We start from the raw sequence: 24,938 nt of genomic DNA on the forward strand, positions 1-24,938 counted from the left end.
TCGAAAGTCTCAATCAGGAATGTCAATAATTTCAAGGGAGACTACATGTCTAACCTACACAAGCCCCAAAGTCATCAATCTTACAAACCTGTTTTTTCTGGCTTCCTGTTTTATTGCAAAGTACTACTCACCTTTGTTCTTCTAGCTGTTTCCTCCACCCCTAGTCCCAGAGAACTCCAGTGGGGGCCAGTAAGAAGGTAGAGGACTAGGAAAAGTGCATTCAGGTATGATCAGAGCTCATTCTGATAACTATAGCAAAAACTCAGGCCTGGCTCTACCCGAGGAAAAGGACTTGGAAATACAGTAGCACCTCCCCTCCCTAAGGCCTCCTGGCCTTAACAACCTGAGTCTCTAGAACAACTCACTGGAGCTCATGGAGCCTTTAGTACACTGGATTCTGGCTTCACTGAACATAAATCCTAATTGGTGACTCCAGGTGAGCTCACCAAAAGGTCCTATAGGGATATAATAATCACACTTATTTCATAGGGTGGCCTCGAAGATCATAAGATTATAGAGTCAGAGGTAAGAGGAACCCCAGAAATCATCCAATCTAATCTCTTAATTTTACAGATGAGGAGTCTGAGACCCAGAGAGATTGTGACCAAGATCACAAATCCAGTAAGTGGCAGAGGGAGATTTTGAACCCAAGCTCCAACTCCAAAACTACTATGGTCTAATTAAATAAGATAATGTATGGAATATGTCTGTAAACATTAACATATGGTATAATATATAGTATAACATATAAATATGTATAATATGATGTTTATATGAAGTCAGCTATTATAATTTTGGGGCAGCTAGGTGGCAAAGTGAATAGAGCACTGGGCCTTGAGTCAGGAAAACCTGAGTTCAAATCCAGCCTCAGATACTAGCTGTGTGGCCCTGGGCAAGTCACTTAACCCTGTTGCCTCAGGTTCTTCATCTGTAAAATAAACTGGAGAAGGAAAAGGTAAATCACTCCAGTTGTCTTTGCCAAGAAAACAACAAAATGGATCAAAATGGAAAAAGAGTCAGACATAACTGAACAACAATTATAGTCTCATTATTTTATTTCTAATTGTTATACTTTATATTATGAAAATAGTATCTTGTAATCAGTTATTATAAAATAAAAAATTTATTTATTATTTATTACATTTCTATAAGCACAAAGACCATACAAAATATAGCATATTTAGATTCTGCCATAGTTCCCATTCTCCTGGGGGTTCTGTGATATTGGTTGAATGTTTTTAAAGAACTAGGTTTCTTTCTATATGAATTTTAAAATGTAGTCCCACCACTTGCAGAAAATGATAGCTCCACAGTTCAGATGATTAAGACAAAAGAATATGGTTTTTTGCTTTCTAAGGTTTTCTCCCTCCCAATTTGCGACCTATCTCTCATGTGCACAGGATCTAGTGTCATCGGGTTAGGATACAGGACTTTAGAGATTGTCTGTTCCATTAGTTCTCAAGTTTTTTAGTCTCAAGACCCCTTTACACTCTTAAAAATTATGGAAGACCCCAAAGTGTTTTCATTTGTGTGGGCTATAGCTAATGATATTTACCACATTAGAGAATAAAACTGGTAAAATTTTAAAATGTTCATTAATTTATTTTAAAATAATAATAATAAACTCATTACATGTTAACATAAATAATATATTTTTATGAGCAATAACTATATGTTTCCAAAACAAAAATAATTCTGTTGAGAAGAGTGGCATTGTTTTACATTTTTGGAAATTCGTTTACTGTCCAACTGAAGAAAAAAAAAAGAGCTGGATTCTCATGTCTGCTTGCATTCAATCTATTGCAATATGTTGCTTTGGTTGAAGTGTATAAGGAAAATCCAGCCTCAAACAGATATATAGTTGGAAAAGGGAGGAGTATTTTCATAGCTTTTTCTACTTCTTAGATACTTTACCCAACCTTGACAAATGGTAGTATCTTAAAAGTTAGTTGCGATGTGGAATCTGAAACCATATCAATGAATGAATGAGTGAAAAAGGCAAATACATCTTAGTATTAGGATGGAAATGGTTATGACCTCACAGACTCCCTTAAAGGGATCCTTATGTTCCCCTTTAGAAATCACAATTTGGGAACTGCTAATCAAATCTAATCCCTCATTTTTCAGAGGTCTAGATTGGTATCCAAAGTCACAAAGATTAAATATGGAATTCAAGACCCCGTTCTCTGACTCCCAATCCCGAACTTTTCCCATCACACCATATAAATTACACCTTGACGAACTGAATCATCAATTCACTTGGAAAAGTATTGTTTTGCATTGTGGCAACTCCTTCCACCTTTTGATATGCCCCATCTGAGCAGGTAATTGGCCAAATGCATAGAGCACCAAATTGGTATAGAGCAGGAATGAGGAATTTGTGACTCAAGGCCACAGCCTCCCCATCCCGGTATACAGCATTCACTTCTGAGCCCAGATATTTACCAAGTGTGTGACCCAGGACACGTCACTTATTCTCAGCCTCAGTTTCTTAATCTGTAAAATGGGGGTGACAACAATACCTTCCTCACAGGGCTGTTGTGAGGATCAAATGATTAATAAATGTAACACATTTTACAAACCTTAAAACACCACATAGATGCTACCTCTGATTATTTTTACATAAGTGTTAGCTAGGTCTTCCTGATTCTAAGTCCATCTACTACAGTACCACCATGCTTCTTCATCTTGTCATAGTATAGTATATAAGGGTTATGATATGATGTCTGTGAAACTGGTTGACAAGATCACACTAAGTTTCTCATTTGTCAACCCAACAAAAATTATTTGCTATCTCTACTATGGAAGTTCAAGAACACTGAACTAAGACTTCTAGACCATAAGATTGAGAGATGGAAGACAGAAGTCACTGAGTCCAACCCCAGGGGTATGCTGGTGAGTATTTACAACTGACTCTTCACAAACTATGCAGGACACACTTTTTAAAGTTAGTGTGCATTATTAACATTTTTTTCTATCACTATCTTAAGTCTAGACAATCAACAAAACAACAAATCAAGTCCTGATTTGTAATTTTCTAATTTCCAAGGTGTAAATGTTGTTGTTCAGTAGCGTCCAACTCTTTGGTGACCCTATTTGGGGTTTTCCTGGCAAAGATACTGGAGTGATTTGCCATATCCTTCTCCAGCTCATGTTTTAGATGAGGAACTGAGGCAAACAGGGTTAAGTGACTTGCCTAGGGTCACACAAAATAGTAAGCATCTGAGACAAAATTTGAATGCAGGTCCTTCTGACTCCAGGGCTGGTGCCCTATCCACTAGGCCACCTAGCTGCCCTGAAGGTTGCTATACTTACTAGCTGCTCCTAATGAAGAAGACCTTATATCAAATAACCTTAGATAGATCATATCCAGGATATTGTACAGACCTGTGCCTCATTTTCCCCATCTAGATGTTGGGAACCAAACAACAGTGTTGTCGGTTCCCAAGTGCCCACTTAAAAAAAAAAAACAAAAACACAGCTTCCTGGTTCTTTAGACCAGGGTGTATGTAAACTTGGCTGTATATAAGTGTGTAGTAATGTAAATCCCTTCTTGCCCACTCATGCCTTTGGCTTAATATGTCAATTTTCTGTATATATGCTGTGTGAGGGTGTGCCCATACCAGAGTGTGTCTATCTTAAGCCGTAACCTCCTGAATAGCAGGAAGCAAGTCTATGTAATTCTTCTTGTATCGCCCCTGGGCAACTACATGCTTAATAAAAATATCTTGCTAACAATGATGATAAACTGCCTTAATGACCCTATTTATTATACAAGCCCATTGCATGAGGTTAAGAACTATAATAAAAACACCTAAAAACAATGTTGTGAAACTGAATTTTAAAGAGCTCATTAATTCGATACCATCATTTGCTAAGTACCCACTAAGTGCAAGGCACTGGGAAAACAGAGATGAAAAAACAAAAACAAAAAAAACAAAGTCTGTACCATTAAGAAGCTTGCATTCTACCAGGGCTGGGGCAGGTAATAGAAGGGCTACGACAGTTAAACAGATAAGCTTGAGTACAACATACAGTATTAAAAAGAGACAAAGCAGAGATCCAGGCAAAGTGCTCTAAGAAAATTCAAGTAGGGCATAAATAGTTTGGGGTAGAGAGACATAGCGATGGAGAAAACACCTAAATTGGGACTTGCAGGAAGAGAAGAATTCTGAAAGATATAAACAAAGAGAGAGTCCATTAGTAGAGGGAATTTCGTCCCTGGGAGCTTCCTATACCAATGAAATCACAGGTGTGGTCTATATGTCTCGGGTGTGCCTAAGTGTAAATAACACAATGGAAGACGTTATGTTACATTCAGTTCCCAGCGTAAGCAATGAAGAATGTCTAAAGTAGAACAATTGAAACTAAAACCAAAAAAGGTAGGATGGAGGCAGACTTTGCTAAAGGACTCAGTGACCAGAGACTCTTGGTTCTTCCTCATGTGTTTCAATGTTCAAGGGCTGTGTCAAAGAGGATACGTCAATGATCTAGGAAGAAAAGTCCATTTAGTAGTCTTAGAGTGACTCTACCCTCTCTGTCTCCTTTTCCTTCTCTTTATTTCCTCTATTGGGTGCCTGTTACTTAAAACTCAGGCAGCCTCTTCCTGAGACTTCTTAAGAGGGTGGTGAAGAGTTTTCTCTCCTTTCTCCATCTTCCAGTCAGTAACTGTGATTGCACACAAATGATGTTAATAACATATTCTTATTTAGGTGAACCTAAGACTAGATCTCAGGTTGATAGCTATTCTTTTGTTTTATGTTTATTTTACTTACTCAGTACATAAAGTACAGTAAATGTAGAATTCTCAAAATGAACAAAATTCGCCTACAACATGTATGCATGAAAATTAAAATGTCACACCTTGAACTCAAAAAGAACTCAACAAAAAATAGCTACCCTTATTAAAAGAAAATTGTGCATTTGCAATACAAGTATCCTATCATGTTGTCAACTTACATGTTGAGTGTACTACAATTCCCCATTGCAAAGAAAGCTGTGCTATTAGAAGAAAAAAATTGAAAGTCTGAGAACTACTGAACTAGGGCAATTGTGAGAGCTTCCTATAGGAGGTAGCATTTGAGTTGAGTTTTGAAGGGATCTAGGAACTATACAAGACAAGAGTAAAAAAAAGATTTTATTCCAGTAATGAGAACAACCCGTGCAAAAGGCAGAAGATGTGATAATAAACAAACAAACAAATAAATAAATGGAAAATAAAATAAAAACCAGAAAAATAGGATCCATAGAGTCTGACCAGGGAAGAACCTAAGAATTAACACATCTAGAAACATCATTGATAAGATCCAACAGTACAATGGTAACCAAAACAAACAAACAAACAAACCCTTCAGTGTTGAAAAAAGAAATGCAGAAAGAAATAATTAAGGAAAAAAAAAAGAAATAATTAAGGAACAGCTAGGTGGTATAGTGTATAGAGCACTGGCCCTGGAGTCAGGAGGACCTGAGTTCAAATCTGGCCTCAGACATATACTCACTAGCTGTGTGACCCTGGGCAAGTCACTTAACCCCAATTGCCTTACCAAAAAGAGAAAAAAAAAGAAATAATTAAAAGAAGCACTTTGAACTTTTCTAGAAAATGAAGGATGTTTGGAAAAAAGGAACATAACTTTAGGGGTATGTGTTGATCAGGACACTTCTGATCAATTGATGTATACTTTTAGCTGAGTAGAAAGGTTTTAAATGAAGCATAAAAAACGGTTTATATTCTTTGCAACCTCTTTATGATAGATAAAGAAGTCCTGGATCAAGTATGATAGATTCAGAAAGACAGCTTGTTGATGGCTCGCCAAAGATCAGCCTTACCCCAGAAGGCCTTTAAATTCTATCTCTAGAACTGGTAGCTTGCCAGTTCTAGAGAGAGTATCAAGACAGGAAAGCTTTGTGGAATGTGACTCATCACAGCCTAGAAGAACAACATCTATGAAGAAAAATCTCAGTTCTTAAGAGGGATTGCTCTTTGCCTTTTCCCTTGAGCCTTTACCTGATGGCATCATGGAGGAAAGGCATTTCTCCCTCCTTTTCTCCTCCTCCCATTGGCCATGTCATCTTACAGCAAAGTTACCTGCTTAGTAGGAGATACCAGGAGGAGGCAGATCCAGGGAGTAATCCAGTCAATCCAGAGGTGGCTCTAAGGAGTGAGACCCCTTGCAGTAGGGGAAAAAGTCAAATATGGTTTCAATTTATTGCTGCTGCTCTTTCTTCATATTTTTGAAGAGGACCAATGACATCATAGGGTGATGTCTTGGCTTTCTAAATTGGATTTAAGTGAGGCAGAGTTGCACAAAGTTGTCAGCCTTACTCTCTCTTCTAGAGTCATTAAAGTCCAGTGGCAATATTCTGTAATAGAAAGAGTGCTGGGTTTGGATACAAATTTAGAGTACACTAGTATAGATAGAGTATACTAAGTACACTAATATGCTTAGAGTGGTAGTGGTAGTGAGACTCATGTAGGGAACATGTATAGCCAAGGCAACTCTGGCACCAACAGGTTCTTCTATGCCCTGATGTCTTCATGGTACTCTCCCTCAGGTATAGCAAATCCAAATCAAATTTAGAAATGAGAAAAAGAGTGAACACAATGAAACCAAAAGAAATTAAGAGTACTGTCAGATTACTACATACTGTTCTTAAATTAATAAATTTGGGGATTTAAAGAGATGATTATCTACAGAAGTATAAAATACCAAAACTAACAAAACAGGGAGTGGATAATCTAAGCAGACAAACTTTAGAAAGAAAAATCAGAGAGGATATCTGAGGGTTTCTGAAAAAAGAACTGAGCCAGCCCAGACAGATGCACAACTAAACTCTTTTTGGGGGGGGGGGCGAGGCAATTGGAGTTAAGTGACTTGCCCAGGGTCATATGGCTAGTAAGTATCAAGTGTCTGGTCTGAGAACGGATTTGAACTCAAGTCCTCCTGACTCCAAGGCCGATGCTCTATCCACTGACCACCTGGCTACCCCTTAGCACAACTAAATTCTACCAAACTTTTAAAGAACGAGAACTTCTATCATATATAGATGGACTCAAAATATAGAGAAAGATAGCGGGATGTCCAGTTCTTCCTATTAGGCAAATTCAGAATTTGAACCTAAACTAAAGGAAGACAAAGCTGAAAAAGAAAACTAAAGACCAATATCTTAATGAATACCAACACAAAAGTATAAATAAAATGATCATAAATAAAATACTTTAAAAATTGATCATGAACAAAAAAGATTTAAAATTAAATTCAGTGGTGGTATAATACTAGGAATGCAATCAATCTAACAGGTTTTATTCAAAAGGAAAAAAAGGTTACATATTTATATCACTAGATAAAGCAACAAATCTTTCATATCTAGCATAGTTTTATGAATATTAACAAGAGGAATAAAGTGTAAAAATACTAAAATTTAAAAATCTCTTCTTTGCAGACATGATTAGATGCCTAGAAAACCCAAGACAGTTAACAACAACAAAAAAAATTATTAATGGAAATAACTAATGATTTTAGCAAAGTAGCAGGATACAAAATAAACTTACATCAATGATTTGCTTTTCTTGATGTGCTTTCAACAAAAATTTTAAAAAACTGACAGAAGCAGAAAAACTCTTTACTATAATGGCAAAATGCAACAAATATTTCAGCATTAACTCCTGAAGAATATGAGACCAAACTATCATTTCAAACTGATTTTGAAGGAAATCAAGAAAAAACTAAACAAATGGATGGGCATATCTAGTACATGGACAAAGTCAAACAAATAGAATAAAAATGGCAACAATGCCCAAATTTTCTTAAAGATTTATCTCAATACCAACCAAAGTACCAAGAGGCAATTTCATAGAACTGGATAAAGTTATAACAAAATGTATATGGAAAAAATAATCCTACTAGATCTCAAAATGTACTATAAACCAATGATGATTTAAAAAAAAGTGTCTAGTACTTTAAAAAAAAATTATTGGAACACAATAGAGAACCCAAGGAAGATTAGTATTTGATAAACCCATGCTTAAAAAACATAGGAGAATGAAATCACTCACTACTCAACAAAATCTCCTGAGGAAACTAGAGAGTTTGGCGGGTTGGGGGGAGTGAGGAATAAGCTTTTGGATACGTACACCACAATAAGTTCTAACTGGAGCCAAAGTTTAAATATAAGAAACAAACCTCATGTACACACACATACAAAAAACAAACTTGGAAGAAAGAAGAATAGATTTGTCTCAACCAATCAGAAGAGGCATATTTCTATCAATTAAACAAAGAGAAAAATTTACTGGAGACAAAAATCAATGGTTTTAATTATACAAAGATAAAAGAACTTTGTACAGCCAAAAAAAAAAATCTGTGAAATTAAAATATGTAAAGCTAGTGGGGAAAATGTTTGAAGTAAATAAAGCAAACAAAGGTCTAACATCTAAAAATCTCTAAAGAAGTGATGCATATTTGCAACACTAATAATTTACACTCTCCAACAGAATAAGGGTTAAAAGACATAAACAGACAATTTATTCAAGAAGAATTAGAAACTTTATAACCAAAGAAACGTGCATCAAAATGATGCTTCTGGTGTCACTTTAAATCCACTAGAATGATGAAAATAGCAATGACAAAATTCAGTGTTGGCAGTTCTGCTGAAGGGGGACTTCAAACAAGTGTCAAAATTTGAAAAAGCAATATAGACCGAGAGCCCCCAAACTGATCACACCTTTTGACTCAGTGATTCCACTGCCAGGATTTTCTTATAAAGGTATCAGAAAAAGAAAGAAAGAAAGAAAGAAAGAAGGACCCAAAAGATTCATATGTCTCATTTGTGAACGCAAAAAGTTGGAAAGGGACTATATTACATAATAATAGCTAGCATTTACAAAGTGCTTCACAAGTTATTTCATTTGATCCTCACAACATAGATAAGGGAAATCTGAACAGGATTTGAACTCAGGTCTTCCTGACTTCCATGACCAGTGCTCTATCCAATTATGCTGTCTAGCTGCTTCTAGCACACAGAGAAGAGATAAGTGAATGCAACTCTCTCCCTTCTTTTCCAAAGTTTGTTGGGGAAGGGGGTTGGGAGGAGGCATGGATGTGAAGTTCTACATATACTGCTGGATTTGATTCATGTGTTGATTAGTTTTGCTGAACTGCTTTTCTTTCTTTTTTATTCTTTATTATAAGAGATGGTTTTCTAGGTGGGGGTGGAAGGATATGTGGAAATGCAAGTAATTTAAAAACAAGATACTGATCCCATTCTTAAAAAGCAACTTAATGTAACTTTTGAAGCTTGCCTGTATACCTTATGATATCATCAGCTGGATTCTCCTGAACAAAATGAGGGTGGGAGAGAGGGGGTAAAGGAATTATGTACAGGAAAAAAGACTGCTCCAACACTCCATAGCAACAAGTGGTGTAAGAATCTGTGCCCCCTGGCCCCAGCTTCCCTTTGCCAAATATCTGAGACTCAAACCCTTCAGCAACTGGGAGCCTATCCAATAGGGTGTTAGCCACTCTCTATAGTTAATTTATTCACTGGCAAATGTTTATTTAACTATTTGGTGGGGGCTTATTAAATAAGCTTCAGGAGGAAAGGTTTAGCAAGTGGGTGTGTTCAATCAGAGACAGATGACTGGGGTAGGGCGTTATTTGTTCTCAGGCAGTTATCAATGGAGACAGGATCAATTATTTTCATTAGATACAGTCAACAAAGGCAGAAGGGATAAGGGTTCTTAGCTGGGGAAAGGCAGAGGTTAACTACTAGGGGGGATGGGAGGAAGAGAGAAGCAGAGAGTTAAGCTCCCCTTGCCAAGGCAGGACCTGATGAAGGACACTTACAGGGCCAGAAACTCTTTCATCAAAGGAAGGCTAAGAGAGGTGATTACTGTCCCACAATGCACAGGAAGAAATAGAGAGAATCCTAAGAAGCAGGGATGAGAAAGGACTAACTGCTTGTCTGGCCCTGCCCTTCAGACAGGGCAGGATTTGCTACCAAAATAGTATCTTCCAACATAAACACCTAGAAGGTAGAGATCATATCTTCTTTGTATCTTCAAATGCCCCATACAAGAAAGAACTCAGTAAAGACTCCTGACCAATGGCTCCTACATGTACTTCTCTCTAAATGATCTATATTACAGGTAGACAGTCTTGGGCATAACAGTGCAATCAATATATGCTGCAGACCTTTAATAAACGATTTTCCAAGAAATGAATATAACATAAGGTATATATAATATATATTATATGTATTTCTATATTGTGTGTGTCCTGGGGACACTCAGTTAGCCTTGCTGTGTCCCTCTTCTTTCTTCTACTTCCTTCTTCAGCTCCTCTCCCCCACCTCCCCTTCACCCCCCAGTGCCTTAGGCCTGCCAATATCTCCCACAGATAATGTTTATCTCGGGCTAAAGAAGTGGAAATAGCCACTTCCTTAGATGAGTGAGTCACTCTTCTGGGATTTCTCTACTGCAGAAAAACTTCCCAGATAACCTGTATTCAATTTAAATCTTCTTTTGTGATTTTATTCCAGAGCAAACTCCAGGGTGACCTGCTTAGGAAACTTGGAGGTTAACTTCTGCAGTCTTGCCAATGAGGCTGCGGGTAAATGTGGGCAATCTCTTCTTGTACTATAAATAAGAAATAAGTGTAACCATGCTAGATACACACACACACACACACACCCCCCACTACCACCACCACCACCACCACCACCAATACCTTCAGCCCAGATAGAATGAAAACTCCTTGAGGGCAGGAATTTGTGGTTGTTGTTCTAGTACCCTCAATACCTAGCATTGTACCTCATATAAACTGGTGATTAGCAAGTGTTGTATGGAATACTGTTATCTTACTTTCTGTACTTAAGAAGTGGGTGCCCCCATTAGCCTACTACGAGGATTATTAATCAACTACAAAATATCCTGAATACATACTCAAAAATATACCCTTTCGCACTTGATTTGAATCCTTGAACTCAAATTTTATGTCCCCAGACTAAAATGGTGATCTAAGAAGTCCCATATAATCCAAATTCTTTTACCCAATCAATCATACCTCCCTTTCGTGATTCCTGGAGTGATGGAGTGTTAACTGTTCATTACTACATTGTTGCTAACCCTAATAGCTGACATCTATATAGCTTTAAAACATGTTACATGTGTTATTATCTCATTGAAGTCTAACAGCAACCTTGTGACATAGTTTCTATAGTTATCATCTTCAATTCACAGATTTGAAAAAATCAGGATTGACTTGCCCGTGGTAACACAGAGTGTTTGGAGTCAGGACAAGAAGCCAGATCTTCCTAACTCCAAGTCAAGCATTCTGCCCACTACATCAGAGGTTGTCAAAGTGTGAACCAGGGACCCTTATGGATCCCCAAGACCTTTTAAAAGAGATTGTGAGGTCAAAACTATTTTCATAATAATACTAAAACTTTACATTTCTAATGTAATAAACATTGATAGGTATGACCAAAAGCTTTTTGGGGTCCTCAATAATTTTTGAGAGTACAGAGGGGTCCCAAGACCAAAAAGCTTAAGAATCACTGCCCCATACCATACTATCTCTATTAGTGAAAAGCAGCAGTAGCGTGGATACGTTTTTTAAAAGGGCAGGAGGGGATAATTCAAAGATCATTTATATTTGGCTTTGGAGCATGTTTTTGTACTTACATTTGAATATGGGTGTGTCTAATTCTGGGAATTCATGATACTTTCACCTAAACAAGCAAGCAACACTGGGAATACCTGATTTAAGAAAAGTTGGGTAATGGCCCAGTTTCCTGTTCTTTCTCCTCCCATCTCCATCACCCCCCTCCTCTCCCCCCAGTTCTTTGAAATTCTTCATTCCACAATGGAGAAGAGCAGGCTCCTTCTTTGACTGATACAAAGCATCAGCCCAAGATAAACTGTCTCCACTCCCTCCTGGAACCAATTGCAGACTCACATCTTCTCCGGGTAAAGGGAAATTGTTCATTGTATTGCTTCATAAACCTGCTGAGCTGCTACATTGGAGGCTATATAATTATAGACAGTAAAATTAAAGAGAAAGAACTTAACTAAACAAAATAGATAAATAGCTGATATTTATATGGGCTTTAAGATTTTCAAAGAGTCTTATATACATTGTTTTGTGTTATCCCCACAACAACCCTGCGGGATAGGTGCTACAGTTATCATTACCCTTATTTCAGGGATGAAGCTCTGAAATGTTCCTTGCTTAGGTTAATAAGTGTCTAAAGCAAGAGTTGAAGCCAAGTCTCCCCAACTCCCAAGTCCATAATCTTTCCACTATATGTCACTGCCTCTTAATGGAAACTTTAGTAAGAACCAGAAAATAAACTACATTGTTGGCTATCTGACTAAACAAAGATGGCTGCAGAGTTTGTCTTATTTGTGCTTGTTTTCCTTTAAAATTTCATTTGACTAATTCAAATGTTTTGATTATCACTATTTACTCAGGAAAGAAAGCTGCCCACTAAAGCTACCCCAGTGATAGAAAAGGGCAAGCTTTTTGCCCATTTTCAGTGAGCTGGGTTTTTCCTGCATTGAAGATTATAATTCTCTTCTCCCTCAACACACAGATCCAAAAGTACCACCAAAATATCCACAGAAAATAACAGAATATCTGACCCAGAAGCAACTTGAGAGGGTACCTGGCATGAACAATGTTTGAGCAGGAATCCCCTCTAAAAGATGTCCTAGCAACAGATCATCCAGCTTCCAAAGGAAGACCTCCAATAATGGGGAACCCACTACCTCAGGAGGTAGTCCATTCCATTTTTGGACAGCTCTAATGATAAGGAAAGTTTTCCTTATATGGAACTGAAATTTGCTTTTCTGCAACTTGCACTCATTCCTTCTGGTCCTGCCCTCTTGGAGCCAAGCAGAACAAACCTACTGCCTCTTCCACATGAGAGTCCTTCAAATACTTGAAGACAGCTACCATCTTCACCGCCTAGGTCTTCTCTTCTCCAGGCTAACCATCCCCAAATGCACAAGGTCCTTCAATAGTTGTATTCAGGTCACTTCTTTCAAATAACACTATGTAATGGACCCAAGCTGTTTTTCATACTTAATCACTAATAAATAAAAAGAAAAGGCTTGGGATCAGCTTTGAGACTAACCAACTGTACCCAAAGATAAATCATTTAACCTTCCAATGCCTTAGGCTCCTTTCTGTAGAATGGAAATAATTAAACAGATGGATCTCACAAACGCAAATGGCCTTAGTGTCTCTGACTGGCATTAAAGGAAAGCTGAACAGGAAAGGACAGGTGGGGAGCTATGGCAGCTCTTGAAATCCATAAACAAATGCATTCAGATTTGAAGAGCTACGGACAGCTGCATTTAGACCACCACAAGTGACCCAGAGGTCATTACAGTTTTCTGTTTTTAAAAATGCATCCACTTTGGGAGCATTCTCTGGGCTATTTGTATGGAATGAAGGCACTGTTGTAGCCTCATTTATAGTAAAGACTCCCTGAATTACACTTCCATCCAAACAAGGGAACTCCTTTATGAGGCTGCTCTTCAGGGACAGGAGTAATACAGTTACTGGTTAATTGCATTAATCAAGCTTTTAAGAGTATTCAGTTATTCATTCGGTCAACTAACTTTTTTTTTTAATTCTTACTACGGGCAAAAGCTAGGTCTAAGGTTTCTGGGGACAATATGAATGACACTATCCCAGTCCTCAAGGAGTAGAGAATTATGTTTCAGAAGACTGAACTTAACATGTGTGTATACACACACATATAACTCCATTTTAAAACGAACGTTATAACACGCATCTACCGCCAATCGTACTCCTGTCTTTCAAACGAGATGATCCCAGATTAAAGATCACGGAGCTGGAAGGGGCTCATGTCTCAATTCACGGTTGAAGAAACTGAGGCTCCAAGGTTGGGTTACTTGGCCGTGGTCACCCAGCAAATAAGTGTAAATAAAACAGGATTTAAAAGCAGGAAGAAACAGAGACAAAGAAAGAAAAGGCATAAAAGGAGAGAAAAAGACAAAGAGACACGTAGACAGGCAGATAGGATCTAAGGCCTTTTATGTGCCTTCTTCTCTCTACTCCCCCCCCCCCCCGAAAAAGCCATAAGAAAATGAAAAACGGGGGGGGCGCATCTAAGGGGTCTCCCGAGATGGGCTCGGGTAGGAAGCCGGTCTCTGGAGGTCGTGGGGAGCGGAGCCTGGAAGGAGGACAGCAGAGAGCAGGCAGCCCCAGGGGAGAGGCTGAGGCCGAGGAGGCAGCTCCCGGGCTGCTGCGGGGGAGGCGGAGGCGGAAGCGAGGGAGGCCGAGCGCGGTGGGGATGTTTAAAGGAAATTTACAATCATTTCCTCTCTGTGGTTTGGTGACAAATCAACAACATCCTGTTCTTTTGTGAGGCTCCGGGCGCCTGCCAGGCGGAGGCAGCTCACAGGCTCTTAAAGCGATAGCCGCCCCGCCGCCCGTGAAAAGAGGCGGGGTGCGGGAACCTGGAGGAGGGAGCCTAGGCTGGGGGGATGGGGGAGAGGAGGATGGGGGAGGGGAGAGAGAGAGCACGCCTCCACCCTGGCTCCCTTCCCCCCCAGCCACGGCTCCACCCCGGGCGGCGAGGAGGAGCCGGGGGCGCAGCCGGAATGCGGAGAATGACCGGAGGGGGCTCCGCCTGACCTCCCCACCCGCCCCCTTTCGCACGAGCATCTGCTCCGAAAACTTAATGAGGTCGGATCGACTTCCAGGGAGGAGGACCAGCAGCAGTGAGAGGGAGGGGAGGATGAGCACTGCAGCAAAACGGAGGTGGGGGGGGGAGGGACTGCCATCAAGTGAGCGGCAGGAGCAGGGACCCCCCCAAGTTCTTTTCTCTGCATCTCGCCCCCCCCATCTCCTTCTTCTGAACATTGCCCTGAGAGGGGGGGAAGCGAAGGAGAGCTTGCCGCAGAGATCCGTGATTGATGGCAGTATCCGGGCCATCCTCAGCGGAGGGGGCTAAGGGGGATGGAGGTGGAGGGGGGTGGGGGCCAGCATCCCGGAGCAGGAGCTGAACGGGAGCAGCGGCCCCTCCCAGCAGCGCAGCCTCGACTGCCTGGGGGGTTCCGTGTTTTGTTTTCCCGTCACAGCTTGCCTTTCCTTTGCTGCCTCTCTAGTCTCAAAAACATACAGAGCTCTGTGAACTCCAAAATTAAACAGTTGAGTCTTAAAAACAGAACTATGTATACCTTTAAAAATTGATAAACTCTGTATAGCTATATCTCTGGATAGATACAGATATGCACACACAGCTTTTATATTGTCATTTATTTATAGTGCTTTGTTATAGTGATTGATATTTACAGTGCCATCGGAGGCTTTTGCTGAACATCGTTCGGAGGGCATCATTGGACCTACAGTAGGTCAGTACTGCAGGGGGACTCCATGCGTGCAGTGATTCTGTGACCTGGCTTCTTAACCTTTTTCGGGTCCTGAACCCTTTTGCCAACTAGTGAAGCTTGTGGTTCCCTTTTCAAAATAATGTTTTTTAAATGCGTTATATATAGGATTGTAAAGGAAATTAGTTACGTTGAAATAGTTATAAAACATTTTAAGAAGAAAAAAGTTCACAGACCCTAGGTTAAGAACCCAGGAGTATGGTTTGAGGACCTTGACTCTGATCAAGGAAAGGAGAAAAATCCCTTGAGCAGAGGGAGAGTTAATAAATGAAAGTTATTATACTGCAGTCAAATAAAAATAAAGAGCCAGCCATAACTACACACTTTCCACTAGAGTCCTAAAAGCTGGGCAGAGGTGGAATGGATTCACTACAAGGCAAAGAATTAGGCCATGGGCAATAGGGAAAAAGCAGGGGAGCATGGCTCAAGAGTCCGAGGTTCCAGACCCAGTTTTGCTGCTGGTGCTGTGTGACCTTAAGCAATTCCCCTAAAATAAAGGGATTGGGCTAGAATATAATTGCTAAGATCCCTTTCAGTTTATATATGTGTGTATATGTATATGTGAATATATGCCTGTACATACGTATATACATACATACATATATGTGGAAATAGCTTCAAACTGCAGCAAGAACAATTCAGGTAAGATGATAAGGAAGAACTTTATTGAGCTTTTATATACTGAGGGAAAATTCATAGTATTTAGAGTTGGAAAGGATCTTTGACCTCACTGATCCAACGCCTCCCTGAAACCACCACCTTCATTTTACAGATAAAGAAGTTGAAGTTCCAAAAGATTAAATGACTTGTCCAAGATCACACTAAGCAAGCCTAGGATTTGAACCCAGATCATCTGATTCCAGATCAAGTGCTAGCTCCTTCCCTAAAGACTTGTAAAAATGAGAAACATAAGTGTGAAGACAGAGAATTGGAGTAGATGACCTCCAGTGATCCCTTCTAAGCAAGGATTTTATGCTTAAAACTGATGTGTTAAGAAAACAGCCTTAGACACCTTTTTGGTTTTTCTCTGTTTATTCTCTTGGTTCCTTTCAAAGATAATCCCCATAAAACACTGGGTTTTTGCCTTAACTAGACAGAGGCACCATTTGGTGGAGCTGCTAACGAGAATGGATGAACTTCCTATGTACCCCAAATAACAGTGAGGGCAGGACACATGAACCACAAGCTGCCATTCCAGCTGACTCCTGTCCTTCCCTTCACCTTTCAACATATTCACCATGATGTTTTTGCTTTGGGCAGGGGCATGCTTGGAAATGAGACAAGATTGGACACTAGAGTAGGCCCCTGGGAATGCATATATACAGTAGGGAGAAGGTAGGAAATGGGTGGTATGTAGACCTGCCAAGAAAGCCTTGTTCAGGCTAGGCAACCTGCAGTCTCTTTGCTCCTGGGTTTTTAGACAAGTGCAGATGGTTCCAATCTTTCGTGTGGTTGCTTTACCCAGGAACAAATTCATTTTCAAGGAAATTAAGCCCACAAGGTAAATCTGGCTCCCCCACTCCTTTGCCTCTGGGTAGTTCTGCTCTGCCGCTGTTTCACCTTGATTTTAGAAGCTTTGTAGCTACCATACTACAGGTTCTCCCTTGAAGAAGTTGGATGTATGACTTTTGACATCCCCTCCAAAAAAAAAATGTGAAAAATTTAGAAGTAATATATACATACAGGGTAGGGGAATATCCCCAAATCCTGTCTTCCCTGGGAGTCTAAACTTCAGGTTCTAGCTTTTATAACAGAAAAGTGAAATCCAATGAACATTCCCTTTCCCCCCCACCACAGTTTTGTCAAGAGAGGCTTTGTGATCTAGGGATCATACCCTGGCTTCAGGAATCCAAAGTCTGAATTTAGCTCATATTCAATTCAAATCAACAAATAACTTGTTAAATGTTGACAGTGTGCAAGGTTCTGTTCTGGGCCTGCAGGGATACAAAGACAAATAAATAAATAGATAGTCCTTGCCCTTGAAGAACTTATATTATGCTTCAGTAGAGGAGAGGATGGGAGGAGAACCTACATTCCAGACATGGAGGACCACTGTATACCTCCGGAAGCATCTCATCTCTTTTAGTGAGCATGGTATTCTGTTTGCATCGTGTCTCTAAAGTCCCAAGATGATTCAGTAATGACAACACGAGTGAAGGTTCAGAAGCTATGTAATAACAGGACAAAAGTAATCCACTGCACTGTGCCTCAGTTTCCCCAATAAAAAAAATCTACAAGATTATGATACTATTTCTTGAGAAAACTTATCAGCACCATTTAGAAGAAAATTTAAAGGCCCTACTTGCTTGCATCCCTGTACATTGATATAGAATGACCTCCTATCAGCCAATTTTTTAAAAGTTCCTCTTTTTAATCCCCCTTCCTTTCCCTTTCCCTTTCCAAAAAGTCTTTTCAGGAAAGACTTTAGCTCCTGTACAAAAAAAAAAGAGGGGGGGAAGGAAGGGTTCATAGGGGTTTAAGATTTAAACTGATGGGTCATTAACACAGTAACAAAGCAAGCAGGAATTTTCCAGGTCACCAGCCAACCCTTTACAGTGGCATTTAAAATTCATTGGGGCTTGGGGGTGGGGATGAGGAGGGTAATGCTGGTGGTCAGGGTAGGAAAGAAACTCTCCCAGCTCCTAAGGAAAAAAGGAACACCCAGATTTATTTATGGCAGGCAAGACCCCTTAAACACCAGTAAAATGTATTCAATTTGCTGTGGACTTTGTAGTATTAATCCTTCAGATCTGGCTCTGCCACTCATTACTTGTGTGACTTTGGACATGTCACTTTCCCTCTCTAGGCCTCAGTAAAATGAAGGGACTGAACCAGATGACCTCTAAGGTCCATGATCCTATGAGCTGCTAGTAAAACAAATGCCAAAGCAACCTCTAGAAGGAAGTTGAGGGCTGGCTTTGGGGCCAAGAGCACTTGGATCAGAGTCCTACTTCTGACTTTACATTGTGTGACCCTCACCATATCATTTAACTTCTCAGTGTCCAACAGAATTCTTTAAGGCTGTAAGTTACATAAGAGCTGCAGATATTCATTCAGGAAGGGAGTTTCCACTCTGGGAGGTTCTGACATTAATGAAATCACAGCCTAGGCCAAAACAAACACAGCCTAGGCCAGGGGGGGAAACAACAACATCAGTCCACGTGTATAGCCAAGACAAAGCTTTAAGTCAAATATTCTCCCCCAGCCCTTCGACTAGGGAACACCTCGCCCCTTAATCCATCCTCAATCCCAATTTTCATCCATCAGCTAAGAAATAAAATGTTCTGGGAACATTCACCATTTCTTTCAAACTCACTGAAACTTACCCAGACAGACTCACAACCTAACTTGTTCCAGCTGGGGTGAAGTTCAGGAGGAGAGAGCCTCAGCCGCATTGTACATTTCCCCCATATGTTTGATTTTTTTTTTTTCATTTAGTTGCTGGCAAGCTAGAAGTCACAAGGGAAGGCAGCTCTAGCGCTTAATTGGTAAGCAGGGCTTAACTGCTAGAAATATTCTTCCTATGATTGACTTCCCTGATGAAGAGAGAATGACAGTCATCTTGAAATGTGATGCTAGGACTCATTCCACACAGCTTGTTTGTCCTTGGAACTGTCACCCCACCCCATTGCTTTGGATCTATGTCTACACCTGCGTACATTTAAATTCCTGGCCCCTCCAACTCACTGTCCCCAGACCCTGGGGGTGCTCTTCTATTGTGGGCCTGGAACCTCACAGAAGCTTCTTGGGCGGTGCTTACACATAGGCCTATAGGCAGAATGACTTCCTGCAGACAATTCAAAAAGATTCTCCAAATTCTTTGATCCATCTGGAATTTTATTGTATTGAATGCTGCTTAAAGTAGGTTATTGTTTGGAACTAGGGAACTTTTTTCCCCTCACATAGAGATGTTTGTCATAATGGTATCTGACCTGTAATAACAATTTTGACAGATGCCCTTGGGAGATGACCAGGCCCAAGATCTGGAAACAGGGAATAGTAGTGGGAGGAGAGGAAAGTCAGAGGAGAAGAAAGTCAGAGAAGCATATTGTAGCAAGGTTGTGATAAATAGATCCAGAAAAGAGGCAAGTTGCATATTTAAGCTGTCACCAGATAGAACTATGAATGAAAATGAGCTCAGGCTGAGTATTTATCTACTTGAAAGATAGAGGGTAGAAGTCAAAAAAATCTCATCTTCCTCACTCTCACCCCACCCATGCACAAAAGTCAATTAGCCAAGCAAAAAGCACACCTACTATGTGTATTTCCAGGCACTGGGAAATCTAAAAATAAGAACAGAATTATTCCTGCCATCAAGGAACTTATATTCTTTTTTTTTTTTCCAAATAGAACCCTTCCCAACCATCTTTGTCACTGGACCCAACATTCTCCTATCTATCGGGACTTTAAAACTTGTAGTTCTTTTGAATCATCTCTCTTGTATCCAGTCAAAGATCAAATCACATTTATTTTCCCTTCAAAATATGTCTTCTATGAGTCCCTTAGAGGCAGTGTGCCACTGGGGAAAGAGCACTGATTTAAAAGTCAGAGGACATGTGGTTCAAATCCCAGTTCTGTCACTTACTAGCTAAGTGACTATAGAGAAGTCAATTCCCTTTCTGGGCCTTGGTTTCTTCATCTGTAAAATGGGGGGGTGAACTTGAATGTGCTTTCCAGCTCTCAAACTATGGTCTCATTACTTCTCATAGGCTCACAGGATTTAAAGCTGCTGGGACATTAGAAAGCCTCTAGTAAAAATTAATAATAATAATAATAACAACATCTGAACAATGCTTTAAGGTTTACAAAGAGCTTTACACATATTATCTCATTTGATCCTCATGACCACCCTGGGAAATAGGTGCTATTAAAATTCTCTTTTTTGCAGATGAGGAAATGAAGACAGGCAGAGGTTAAGTGACTAGTCCAGAGTCCCACAGCAAGAAAAAGTGTCTGGGGCTACATTTGAACTCAGGCCTTAGAGATGAGGAAAATAAGGCCCAGATGAATTTAATGTGGTCACACAGGTAGTGCTATATAAATGCTAGCTAATATATTACTAAGTAACACAGCTGGGCTTCAAATACAGGGCATCTAATTATATATCCAGTGTTCTTTCTACTATACCATACTGCCTCCCCATTCTCTGGTTTTCTAGATGAGGAAGCCTGATGCTGTAGTTACAAGAGCACCTTCATTAGTATCTCTGCCTCCAAGCCATCCCCAAACACCACTGCCACATTTAACTTCCTTAAACATCACTACCATTATATCATTTTCCTGTTAAAAAAAAATCTTCAATGGTTTCCTGTTTCCTATAATAGCATTGAGTCTGAGCTCCTCAGCCTGATTTTCAAGGACTTCCCTTGTCTTATCCTATCCTACTCAGTCAACTTGATTTCCTACTACTCCCTAACATATACCCTCTTTTTTAGTCCAGCTTGCTCTCCCACCCTTCAACTTAATAGCCTTTTGTCTCCTGTATCTGGAATACCTCTGCCCACCTAGTAGCATCTTAGCCACTCTTCTAGGCCCAACTCAAATCCATCTTCTCCAAGAAGCCTTCTTTGACTATTCCCATTCTCATTGGTCTCTACCATCCTGGATCTCCGAACAGCACAGATTGGGTGGGGAACCTGCTGCCTCAAGGCCACATGTGGCCCTGTAGGTCATCAAGTGCAGACCTTTGACTGCAAAAACAAATCTCAATTTGTTCTGTGAAGTTTGCATTCAGTCAAAGGGCCACACTTGAGGACCTACAGGGCCACATGTGGCCTTGAGGCAGCAGGTTCCTCACTCTCGCACAGATAGTCTAAATTGTACAAGTTAGCAAGTAACTACATTGTCTTTTAATTAATTGCATTGTTTTCCATTTGGGAAATCATTCTTTTATGTATTTTAATCTTGACTCCCCAATAGTAAGGAAACTCCTTGAAGTTAGAGACACGTCTCATGCTTCTCTCTCCCATCCCCACCCCTAACATCTAGCATAATGCTGACTAAGCTCGTAGTCGGTGTCCAATAAATATTTAGAGATTCATCGGTTTCTCTATTTCCCTAGCACCTATTATCGTGCCTTTCACATAGTAGGTACTTAATCAATGCTTGTAGATTGATTGATTGCTAAGTATTCCAGATTCTAAAACTGGGACTTTAAGAAGATTCAGTATTTTAACCATAAACTGGCCTTATTCATTAGTCCTATTGCTACCTCCCCATTTATCCATACTAGGTCACTTCTTCAAGGAGTATAATGGTAAAGGAAGATGGTGGTACCTGGAAGCTGGGAGACTTTTGGGAATCCCGAGTTTCCCTCAAAACTCAATCACCTCTATGAAGTCTTTCTTAATCTCCTCTCACCCCCTCATATCCCCCCCACCCTACCACCTTCTCCTGACTCCTCCTCAAAAATTACCTCGTATTTGTTTTGTAAATATGTTTATGTGTACATATAGTGTATACTAATCGAACATAGGCTTCTTAAGGGCAGGGACAGCTCTGAATATCTTTATATAAGGTGTCCCAAAAGTCTTAGTGCTTTAGCTTACACTTGCACTAAGACTTTTGGGATGCGTTGTAATCTTTGCGCCAAGCAAGGTGCCTGAGGGCTTATATACGGAATTTAATAAATGTTTGTTCACTGATTGAAATGTACACACAATTCAACTTGCATATTGGTAGTCTATCTAGCCAACTAGATAGTTTACTCTCTGAGAGTGAGAAATCTGTATTCTATTTCTATCTATCCATAGCACCCTAGTATAGGGTTCTGTTTAAAGTCTGTCAATCTCCCTGATCAGCTCAGAGGGGAGGAGAGAACCCTCTTAACCACTTTTTCCCAGCCGTGCTCAAAAGAAGCTCCAATATTTCATGTTCCCCCCCACCTCTGGAAGTTGGAGGGGGAAATCCCAGGAGAAGATTCACATGCCACTTAATTGTGGGATTTTGAAAATGGGGCATGTTGTCAAGTAACCCTGAGGAAGCCAAAGGGAAGGAAGGAAATGGGTTTTTGGTTAATGAGACACAACAGCAGCTGTTTCATTGGGGGGAAGGGACGAGACTGATCTGTGTGAAGGAAGATACGTGTATATGCACAAGCTCCAGAGAAGGCAGACATGGGAATTTTCATCATTGATGACTCGGGGCTATCGTCCAGACCCAACATCCAACCTCTGTCCTCTTACCCCCATCCATATTCCCATGCTTTTGCCCAGGCTGAGTACAGGAACCAAAGTGTTCTCTAATCCTAGCATTGTCGCTGACTCATCTGAGAGCCTAAACCAGTCACTTAGTCTTCCACACAGCCTGGCTTAGGGCCACCCAAGCACCCTAGGAGAGTAGCCTGGGAGGACAACCAAGGAGCAGTCTCCTCCCGGGTGCCTGGATAAAGGCATGGTTGAGTAAACATACCAAGCATGGGTGCTTATTTACAAAGCCACCTCATCATCCCCTTCCTCCAGTAACGCATCTTAGAATACCAGAGTCCATTCCCAAGAACCATCTTTGACTTCATGCAAAAAAGTCAGACAGGAAAATTATAAAATCACCTCAAGACCTCTCCATCCTCACTCACACCGCCCCTCGATCCATCATGTCTCATCGTTAGGCCTCTTATTGCTATTTCTAAGTCAGGTTGGGTTTGTTTGTTTATTTGGTTTGGTCGGTTTTTTTTTTCTCTCTCAAACCTCTAATTCCTCCTATCCTCTTCCTTTTTCCCTCCGCTCCAACTTTTGTTTTTAGTAAAGAATTTATACTGATTGTCTAGCTGATTCCTGGCACAACTCACCAGGAAACCTGCAGGCTGAGGATTGGCGAACTCAAGGCCCTTCCTACAATGAAGCTGTTTGGGTTTCTTGGATGGACAGCTCTGGCTTGGCTTTGGTTCCACCTTAATATGACAATGACAACAATAACTAAAATACATTTCTAGAGTGTTTTAAAGTTTGCATTCTTTCCTCATAGCAACTCTGTGAGGTGAGCAGAAGGGTCACTGGCCATAGCTATAGAGGTGAAAGGGCCCTCAGAGGCCATCTAATCCAACTTCCTAATTTTATAGTTGTAGCAGCTTTAGCCTACAGATTTTGAACGATTTTTGCGTTACATAGTAAGTGTCTGAGGTGGGATTTGAACCCAGGCCCTTTGACTCCAAAGCTAATACGATTATCTTCATTTTACAGATGAAAGCAACTGAAGAGGACCAAGGCCCCAAAAAGAATAGGATATCAAGAATTTAAATTAAAAAGGTTTTGCACAAACCAAACCAATCAACTAAGATTAGAAGGAAAGCAGAAAGCTGGAAAATAATTTTTACAGTCAGTGTTTCTGATAAAGGCCTCATTTCTCAAATATATAGAGAACTCAATCAAATTTATAAGAATACAAGTCATTCCCTAATTGAGAAATGGCCAAAGGATATGAGCAAGCAGTTTTCAGATGAAGAAATCAAAGCTATCTATAGTCATATAAAAAATGCGTTAAATCACTATTGGCTAGAGAAATGCAAATTAAAATAACTTTGAGGGGGCAGCTAGGTGGCGCAGTGGATAGAGCACTGCCCTGGATTCAGGAGGACCTGAGTTCAAATCCGGCCTCAGACATATAACACACATAACACTTACTAGCTGTGTGACCCTGGGCAAGTCACTTAACCTCATTGTCTAGTCAAGAAAATAAAATAAAATAACTTTGAGGTACCTCTTCACACCTATCAGATTGGCTAATAGGACAGAAAGGGAAAATGACAAATGTTGTAGGGGATGTGGGAAAATTGGAACACTAATGCATTGTTGGTGGAGTTGTGAACTGATCTACCAATTCTGAAGAGCAATTTGGAACTATGCCCAAAGGGCTATAAGACTCTGTATACCCTTTGATCTAGCAATACCACTATTAGGTCTGTATCCCAAAGAAATCATAAAAAAAGAGAAAAGGATACACATGTACAAAAGTATTCATAGGAGCTCTTTTTGTGCGAATGGCTGAACAAGTTGTGGTATACGAATGTAATGGAATACTATTGTGCTGTAAGAAATGATGAGCAGATGGATTTCAGAAAAACCTGGAAAAACTTACATGAACTGATGCCGAGTGAAGCGAGAAGAAACACTGTACACAGTAACAGCAACATTGTGTGATGATCAACTTTGATAGACTTAGCTCTTCTCAGCAATACAATGATCCAAGACAATTTCAAAAAACTCATAATGGAAAATGCTATCTACATCCAGGGAAAGAACTGTGGAGTCTGAATGCAGCTTGAAGCATACTATTTTCACTTTTTTTGTCGTTGGGTTTTTTGTTTGTTTTCTTTCTTGTGGTTTTCCCCTTTTATTCTGATTTTTCTTTTAACATGATTAATGTTGAAATATGTTTAACATGATTATGCATGTATAACATATCAGATTGCTTGCTGCCTTGAAGAGAGGGGAGGAGAGGGAGGGAGGAGGAAAATTTTGGAACTCCAAATCTTATAAAAATGAATGTTGAAAACTATCTTTACATGTAATTGGAAAAAAGA

General features: G+C 40.1%; 1 long non-coding RNA gene across 2 annotated transcripts; it reads left to right on the forward strand.

Moving 5' to 3' along the window:
- Window positions 1-14,614: 14,614 nt before the first annotated feature.
- On the forward strand, window positions 14,615-16,427 carry LOC114027556. 2 transcript variants are annotated; one of them, XR_003567274.1, is made up of 3 exons: window positions 14,615-14,717; window positions 15,313-15,385; window positions 16,194-16,427. It is a non-coding gene; the product is annotated as an uncharacterized LOC114027556 (long non-coding RNA). The 2 variants fall into 2 exon arrangements; XR_003567273.1 differs by having other exon boundaries at window positions 15,329-15,385; window positions 16,194-16,215.
- The last annotated feature ends 8,511 nt before the right edge of the window (window positions 16,428-24,938 follow it).

This window comes from Vombatus ursinus, unplaced genomic scaffold, assembly GCF_900497805.2.
Source record: "Vombatus ursinus unplaced genomic scaffold, bare-nosed wombat genome assembly UNPS02014863.1, whole genome shotgun sequence".
Lineage (NCBI taxonomy): Eukaryota > Metazoa > Chordata > Mammalia > Diprotodontia > Vombatidae > Vombatus > Vombatus ursinus.